Raw genomic sequence first — 9,487 nt, forward strand, 5'->3', positions numbered from 1 at the left:
GAAAGATATTTATAAGTATACATGGGTGAGACAGGAGGGTGGTAGGGTTGTTGATAGAGCTTTGATGGACTATGTGGTTGTGTCTAGGAATGTAATAGGAAGATTGTTGGATGTGAGAGTTCTGAGAGGGGAGGGTGGAGGTATGTCTGACCACTACCTGGTGGAGGGAAAGTTAAGAGATGGGTGAAAGCTAGGAGGGTTAGGTGTGGCAGGGAGGTTTTGAAAGTGAGTGAGTTGGATAAAAGAGAGAAAGATATAGTATCAGGAGAAATTGAAAGATGAGTGGAAAGCAGTGAAAGATCAGGAAAATGGCAGTGTGGAGGAGGAATGGCAGTTGTTTAAGAGTGCTGTGGTGGGGCATGCAGAAGAGGTGTGTGGTGTGAGACGTGTGGGTGGTGGTGTAAGAGAAGGAAGTGAATGGTGGTGCGAGGAAGTAAGTATGGCTGTGGCTAAGAAGAGACGTGCATATGAAGTGTGGCTGCAGAGGAAGGATGAGATGTCATATGAAAGGTATAAGGAAAAGAGGAATAGGGCGAGAAGAGCTGTGCGTGATGCTAAAGTGGCAGCAGATGAGAGGTCGGGTAGGCGGCTTACAGAGAATTTTCAACAGAATATGAAAATGTTTTGGAAGGAGGTGAAAAGGGTGCAAAAGGGAGAGTCTGGGAAGGAAGAACGAGTAAAAGCAGAGGATGGAAGGATGTTAATTGAGATGGATGCAGTAAAGAAGAGATGGGCAGAGTATTTTGAAAGATTGTTAAATGTAGAGGAGGAAAGGGTGGCTGAGATTGTGGCAGATGGAAGGGTGCAAGGAATAAATGTGTTGAGAGAGTTGAATGATTCTTTGATCACGAAGGAGGAAGTGGAGAAGGAAGTAAAGGAGATGAAAACAGGGAAAGCTGCAGGTATGGATGGGTGTGCTGTTGAATGCCTGAAGAGTGGTGGAGTGACCATTGTTGACTGGTTAGTAAGATTGTTCAATGTGTGCTTTGTGAAAGGTATGGTGCCAATTGACTGGGCAAGTGCTTGTGTGGTCCCGTTGTATAAAGGCAAGGGTGATAAGTATGAATGTACTAGCTTTAGGGGTATAAGTCTCTTGAGTGTTGTAGGTAAGGTTTATGGTAGAGTGTTAATTATGAGAGTTAGAGAGGATACAGAGGGAGTGATTGGTGAAGAGCAGTGTGGCTTTAGGAGATGGAGGGGATGCGTGGATCAGGTGTTTGCTGTGAGACAAGTGTGTGAAAAGTATTTAGCGAAAGGCAAGGATGTGTTTTGGGCATTCATGGATTTAAAGAAAGCGTATGATAGAATTGATAGGGAGGCTTTGTGGACTGTTTTAAGATTGTATGGACTTAATGGTAGGTTACTAAAAGGGGTGAAAAGTTTTTATGTAAATAGCAGAGCATGTGTAAGAGTGGGAAATGCTGTGAGTGACTGGTTTCCTGTGAGAGTGGGGCTGCGACAGGGATGTGTGATGTCGCCTTGGTTGTTTAATATTTACATGGATGGTGTTGTAAGGGAGGTGAATGCAAGAGTTTTAGGTGGAGGTCTGAGTCTGGTGAATGTTGATGGTGGAGAGTGTAATCTGAAGCAGCTGCTGTTTGCAGATGATACTGCACTGGTGGCTGATTCAGAGAAGAGATTGAGACAGTTGGTAGAGGAGTTTGGAAGGGTGTGTGAAAGGAGCAAATTGAAAGTAAATGAGAATAAGATTACAGTGATGAAGTGTACGAGGTTGGTAGATGGTAGGGGGATGAATATAGCTTTGAATGGCGAGTTGCTTGAGGAGGTAGAGTGTTTTAAATATCTAGGGTCGCATGTTGCTGTGGATGGAAGAATAGATGAAGAAGTGAAGTTTAGAATAAATGAAGTAGGAAAGATGCTGGGAGGAATGAAAAAAGTGTTTAAATGTCGTTTGCTTAGAATGGATGTAAAGAGAAGGTTGTATGAGGGTGTTGTGGTACCGACTGCGTTATATGGGGCTGAAACATGGAATATGGGTGTAGCAGAGAGGAAAAGTTTGAATGTAATGGAGATGAGATATCTGAGGAGTATGTGTGGAGTGACGCGTATGTATCGAGTGCGAAATGATGAAGTGCGAAGGAGAACTGGAGTTGTTCGGGAGATGGCTGGTAGAGTTGAGCAGAGGGTGTTGTGATGGTTTGGGCATATGGAGAGAATAGATTATGAGCGAATGGTGAAAAAGATAACTAGTTCTGATGTGAGAGGTGTAAGGCTGAGAGGAAGACCACGAATAGGATGGATGGACAGTGTGAAGAGAGCACTGGATGCGAGAGGGATGTCTGTTGAGCAAGGAAGAGTGGCTGTGCGTGACAGAAATAAATGGAGAGAAATTGTGAATGAATAAGTGATGACGCAGCCCTGAGGGGATATTCTCCCACATTTGGTCTGATCAACTAGTCAGGTCAGGTGCGGGTAAGGGGATGGGTCTGTTATGATGTGGCAGGGGTAAACCAGCTCTGCTGTCGGGCCCTACTGCGGATGTCACTGATTGCATTGTGCAGTTGACCCTTGTGCGGTGTGGTGCGGTGAGGATCTGTCCGTTCTCCCCTTGGGGCTAAGATGCGAATGAATGTGTTTGAATGGATGAGTAAATGGGGAGTGTGTCGTCCTGCCTCGGCTACCTCCCTTTCCTTGGGGGAAGCAGCCTAGGTATATAGATAGATAGATAGATCTCTCAGTCAGCGTCTGTATGTCTACCTATCCGTCTGTCTATGTATTTACAACCCAAATCTTTATCCTGATTCGATATACGAGAGTGACCAGTTGCTCTTCCTCGAGTGACGTTCCGCAAGAAAAAAAAAATCCCTCGGAAAGAAAATCTTTACAGACTACATTCGGTTGGAGTGCCTTGACCTACTAGACCACCAGGCGTTTAAACAAAAGAAAATAACATAAGCCAATTTACCAAACCTATAGTGTTCGTATAGTATAAATAAAGAAAAGAAAACTACAGCAAAAATGCACATATAATATTAATACACAAAAGCAATGCACAAAAAAATAAAACAAGTTTAGTCAGCTTTGTGTCTTGGATTGTTTTTTTTTTTTTCTTTTTGTGTGCATTGCTTTTGTGTATTAATATTATATGTGCATTTTTGCTGTGGTATTCTTTTCTTTTCTTTATTTATACTATACGAAGACTATAGGTTTGGAAAGTTTGCTTTATGTTAATGTATGATTTTGTTCGTGTTCTTCATTTTAATAATGTGATATATATATATATATATATATATATATATATATATATATATATATATTTATATATACAGATATATATATATATATATATATATATCATTTCCTGTGACACCCCACGGGATGCATAGGGCCTCGATGAACTCTCTCCACCAATATTTGTCTCTTGCCATCTCCTTCAGGTCCCACCAACACTCCTCTCCTGCTTCTTTTTTCATTGTCCTCAACCAGGTTTCCCTCGGCCTACCTCTACCTCTTCTTCCTCTAGCAGTCCACTCTGGCACATCCTGTATTAAACTACCTTCTTTTCTGTATATGTGCCCCAGCCACTTCCAGCGAGACAGTCTCACATATTCATTAACTGGTTCCACTCTCGTAATATCCCTTACTCTCGCATTTGTAACTCTGTCCTGCCACTTTACCCCAAGAATCCTTCTCAGTATTTTATTCTCAAATCCTAATACTTTCTGATCTGTTGCAATTTTACTGTACCATGACTCATGCCCATAAATTAAAATTGATCTAACCATGGACTTGTAAATTTTCACTTTAGTGTGTACCGAAAGCATATTATTATTCCAAACAGATTTCAATATTCCAACAGCTCGCCAAGCCTGTCTAATCCTCTCCTCAATTTCATTGTTTAATGGTCCATTAGATGATACAATCGTTCCTAGATATTTAAAGTTTTCTACATTCTTCACCACATTATTCCCAATTACACAATCGATTTGGTTCTCCACGTTCATATTAATAATTTCAGTCTTTCCACAATTTATTACCAATCCCACTTTTTCTCCTTCCTCCACCAGAGAATCAAGCACCCTCTGCATCTCGTAAATACTTCCACAAATCAGTACAATATCATCAGCATAGTCCAAATCCATCAGCTTCTTATTTTCTTTCCAGTTAATTCCTGCACCTGTTCTCCTTACAACCTTTTTCATAACATAATCCATAACCAAAACAAACAACAATGGCGAAAGAACTCCTCCTTGAATCACTCCTGACCTAACTTCAAATGGATCACTCAAAGAACCACCCACCATTACCTTACAAAAAGTACCTTCATGCAGGCTTCTAATAATATTTACAAACTTTTCGGGTATACCATAGAATCTCATAATTTTCAACATAGCTCCACGTGAAACACTATCAAACGCCTTTTCAAAATCCACAAAACACATACTAAGTGGCATTTTCATCTCATTAGCTTGTTGCATTAGATGCCTTACAATAAAAATCTGATCATTACAACCTCGACCCTTTCTAAATCCCGCTTGTTCTTCTCTTAAAATTTTATCAATTACTGGCTCTATTCCGTTCAACAAGATTTTGGAAAAGACTTTTGCAACTGCAGGTGTCAAAGTTATCCCCCTCCAATTGCCCCACACACTTAAATCTCCTTTTTTTGGTATTATTAATATAATATATATATATATATATATATATATATATATATATATATATATATATATATATATATATATATATATATAAAGAGAGAGAGAGAGAGAGAGAGCCTCTGTGCGTTTTCGTACACTGAAGAACGAGGGTTCGCGCCCCGCCAGGGTAATAAACTTTGGGAACGTTCTTCTGGCCACGCACTGCATTGGCGGACGTCAGGGGTGCTGTGGTTGAACCAGTGTCACATACTATAAAGTATGCTTGCACCCAGTTGGCTTGCTCGGGCCGATTACACTTGGTTCACAGACTAAACACACACATCCAAAGCCACAACAACACTACAATTACACTTATAAGCACTTCTCACCCTACATACAATCTCTATTAAACAGCCTAAGCCACTTGGTAAGAGATACATTGGCTGTATCGTCCCCACTTTGGTCGGGATAGGCCGGTCCTGCAGCGGACACTCTAACGGCTGATGAGATGAGATGTTTATATATATATATATATATATATATATATATATATATATATATATATATATATAAGCTGGTGAGCGTGGGTTCGTCTCCCGCCAGAGTTGTAAAAACTTTGGGAAGCGTTCACCAAGCCACTTGCTACTTTGGCCGACACAAGGGGTGCTGTGGTTGAACCAGTGTCGCATACTAGTTTGCTTGCACCCAGTCGGCTTAAGGCGGTCCGATTACACTTGGTTTACAGATTACACACACATCCAAAGCCACTACAACACTACAATCACACTTACAAGCACTTCTCACCCTACATACGGTCTCTACCAGACAGCCTAAGCCACTGGGTAGAGATACATTGGCTGTATCGTCCCTGCTTCGGTAGGGATAGGCCGGTCCTGCAGTGGACCTCAACGGCTGATGATGATGATGATGATGAAATACGTGTGTGTGTGTGTGTGTGTGTGTGTGTGTGTGTGTGTGTGTGTGTGTAGACAACGATGAACTTTAGATCCATGACTGTTGTAGTATAACGAGTAATGCTCATTGGTAGGATCCCACGTATGTACCCTGATGATGGCCACGTGGTGTCCGAAAATTTGGAGAAATATATCGAAAGAAAATGCTGGCGGGTGTCGTCTCCATCCTTGTTTGTCTTTATATATATACTGTATATATATATATATATATATATATATATATATATATATATATATATATATATATATATATATATATATATATGTGTGTGTGTGTGTGTGTGTGTGTAGGTGGGTGGGTCGGTGCCCACCATCCACTCATTCGATGTAGTGCTGCTCTCGGGTGTTTGCCCTTTCCTCTCCTCTCTCCATTCCTTCCTTCCTCTTCTGTCTTTCTCTGCTTCATTCTTTCCACGTCCTTCTGCCTACGGGTGACTTTACACTCCCTCTTTTGTCTGTCTGTCCTTCATTCCTTCCTCTTCCTTCTGCCTGTGGATGACTCAGCACTGAATGACAAGCCGAAGGTTTCCTGTACACCAAGAAACCATTTACTACGCCGGGTGGTAACCATATAACCATATTATGGCGCCTGGTGGTTTTGTGAGTAATTACGGCGCTCCAATCGGATTGAGCCGGTGAAGGTTTATATCCAAGTGGTGGTTGAGGTAATTTCTCATGTAATGCCAATCAGGGATGAGTGAGGCTGGTTACTCTCAACTTAAATGTCAGGACCAACTTACCTAGCCCAGAGCTCCTACGCCTCTCATGGGGCAACGTAGGATTGGATGATGAATGGATGGGTAGAGAGAGAGAGAGAGAGAGAGAGAGAGAGAGAAGATCCTAACGTCTCATGATATTATTCAGGTCAGGAGAAACTGCTTGTAGGGAAGGGGTCAGAACATTTTAAGTTTTTACAATTCTTTGGTGTCTTGTATTTTCATTCTTGCTTACACCAGATGACTTTAATCATGAGAGAAATTTGGGACGGTAGTGAAGGTGATAATGATCATGATCACGATGGTGGTGATGGTGGAGATGGTGGTGATGATGATGGTGGTGATGATGATGATAATGATGATGATGGTGGTGGTGGTGATGATGATGATGACGATTGTGCTGGTGGTGGGGATGATAATGATGATGACAACGATGCTGGTGATGTTGATAATGAACAGTGGTCTCTCTCTGCCCTGAAGAAGTTAACCCTTGTCTACGATGCAATCCTTATTTTATTCTTGCTTCCTGCAGACGATTTTATCAAACTTAGATCAGATATTTTTAGCAATTAAAAGAATTTTATGGGCTATACTTAACCTATCTCATTCAAAAAGTCTCAAAACAGAATAGTTATTTTAAGTGTGTTTACTCCAGCTTGGCAGAGATCTGCAACCCCTTTTAGCTCAGCTGATTACGAGCGAGGGCGAAGTCCTCGCGATTCTCTTGTCAAGTAGTGGCATTTTCTCACATATGAGCCGCCCAACCCGGCCTGGCCCAACCCGGCCCGGCCCAACCTGGCCCGACCGTAATGCTTTTAAGGAGCTTATATCTCAGCATCCACAGGGCCGATCACTGCGTGATTTGCACCATATGATAGCCCAATTCTTTAAGATTTGTTTTTGACAGGTTTCGTCACACCCAGGCGGTGTACGTGACACATGACACGCGCCAAGTGCAGAATGTCGAAAATCTTCAAAAGAGGACCACATGCGAGACAGTTTGTCGTAAAGGCATGAAACTTAGTAGGTAGATAGCTATCAATATACTCTAGGCATCTTCAGGGTGTAAGGCGACATTTCAGTGTTTTCGGATTGGTTGAGTAAAATAATTTAGTCACTGCTTGATTTACATGGGAAATATAATCGTAACCTCCCACACTACTATACATCATGGTCCCCCCACACCACTACATTTCATTGTCCTCCACATTATTACACTTCACTGTCTCCCTCACCTGTATACATCACACTCCCATAGACAGCTACATTTCACTGTCCCCACACCACTTAAATTCACTGTCCCCCACACCACTATGCTTCACTATCCCTTACGCCACTGTACATCAACCACCCACACCACTACACTGCACTGTCCCCCACACCACTATAAATCAGTCCCCCACAGCACTACACTTCAGTGTCCCTCACAACATTACACGTCACTGTCCCCATACATCACTGTCTCCAAGCCACTATACTTCACTGATCCCCACACTACTACATTTCACTGTACCCCACATCACTAAAAGTCACTGTCCCTAATACCACTACAAATCACTGTCTCCCACACCAACCTCTCCACACCACTCATTGTTGCAGAGGATGGAGAGACACTGATGTAGTTTCTCAGGCCAAGCTTCTCTCCCTGTCTCGCACCCTCCCTCCCAACCTATGCAGCTTATCTCCCCCCCTCACCATCCTCCCCACACCCGTCACCACTTCAGATGATAGTGAGAATAGTGTTACTCTGGTGTAATGGTGTATCGTTCATTCTCTTTAACTTGGCATGTATTTATATCTTTCTGAGACCAATTTCTCGTAGTTCTGTGGCAGAATAAGACAATACGGTGGCTCTTTATCCTTTCCATAATTCTTGTTCGTGACTAATATAACATTCGTGGATTAATCTGTTCATACTACTCAGCTTTCAAGATGGAGATGACAGTTTTATGGTATAGTTCTTTCACTGTAATTTGGCCCAGATTTTCGCCCTTACTTTTTCATGTAGCACGTTGGCAGAAAAAGACAATGTTACGGCTCTTCATCCTTTCCATAGCTCTTCTTCGTGACCAGCATTATATTTTAGTGTTAATCTTTGTTACAACTCAAAACTCAAGATGGAGAGATGGTAGTTATACGCCTAGTTAAAGAGAACAAAGTATACCTTTTCCCACGCAAATTGTGCCACTATACTCCCTCCCACACTGCAGCCTCGGTCATTACTCCCTTCTCACACACAGACACACACACACACACACCTCTGCCTTCCCCATACATCCTTAAACGCCACTGCCCACCACACCCACCCACATCACTGCCACACATACGCACCCAAATCACTGCCCCCTAAACCCACCCACACCACTACCACGCACACCCACCCACACCACTGTCCCACACACCCATCCACACGAAAGTCCCACTCATCCACCCACACCAAAACCCCACTCACTCACCTACACCGCTGCTACCCCATACACCCACACCCACATCCCTACTCCCTTCACTCACCCATATAGCTACTCCCTTCACTCACCCATATAGCTACTCCCCACACACCCATCAACACCACTGCCCCCACACCCACTCACACCACTGCCCCCAAACACACCCAACCACTTCCTCTACACTCACCCATACCAGCACTCCCCACACGCACCCACACCACTGCCCCCACACTCTGATACCCACATAGGACCACATCTACTGCTAAGACTAGACTATCACCGATTTAATCTCTCTCGCTCAAGGTCCCCCATTGTCGTTATTTCAAGTCTCGTTTTCTGGCATGTCGACGTTCAGTTGCACAGGGTTGCAGGGACTATTCGTACCCCCTCTCTACCCCCCCCTCTCTGTCTGTCTGTCTGTCTGTCTGCCTGTCTCTCTCTCTCTCTCTCTCTCTCTCTCTCTCTCTCTCTCTCTCTCTCTCTCTTTCTCTGTTGCTAGTTGTTTATTTATTTGTTTGCTTGTGTCCTTGGTGCCACATTTCAAACGCTACATCTCCAGTTGTTGTTGGTGGTGGTGGTGTTTATTTATTTAATCACTTGTCAATATATTCTCTTCCTTGCCTCTTCCTGTTCCCCCTCTTCCCCCTCCTTGTCCTCCCCCTTTTCCTCTTCTTTTTTCCACTTTATCTTCTCTTTTCTTTTGATCTGAATTTTGTATACTTTCCTCCTCCTTCTCCTCCTTCTCCTCC

The sequence above is a fragment of the Coenobita brevimanus genome, chromosome 78 (assembly GCF_032717465.1).
Source record: "Coenobita brevimanus isolate Jiangsu-jjx chromosome 78, ASM3271746v2, whole genome shotgun sequence".
Taxonomy (NCBI): Eukaryota; Metazoa; Arthropoda; class Malacostraca; order Decapoda; family Coenobitidae; genus Coenobita; species Coenobita brevimanus.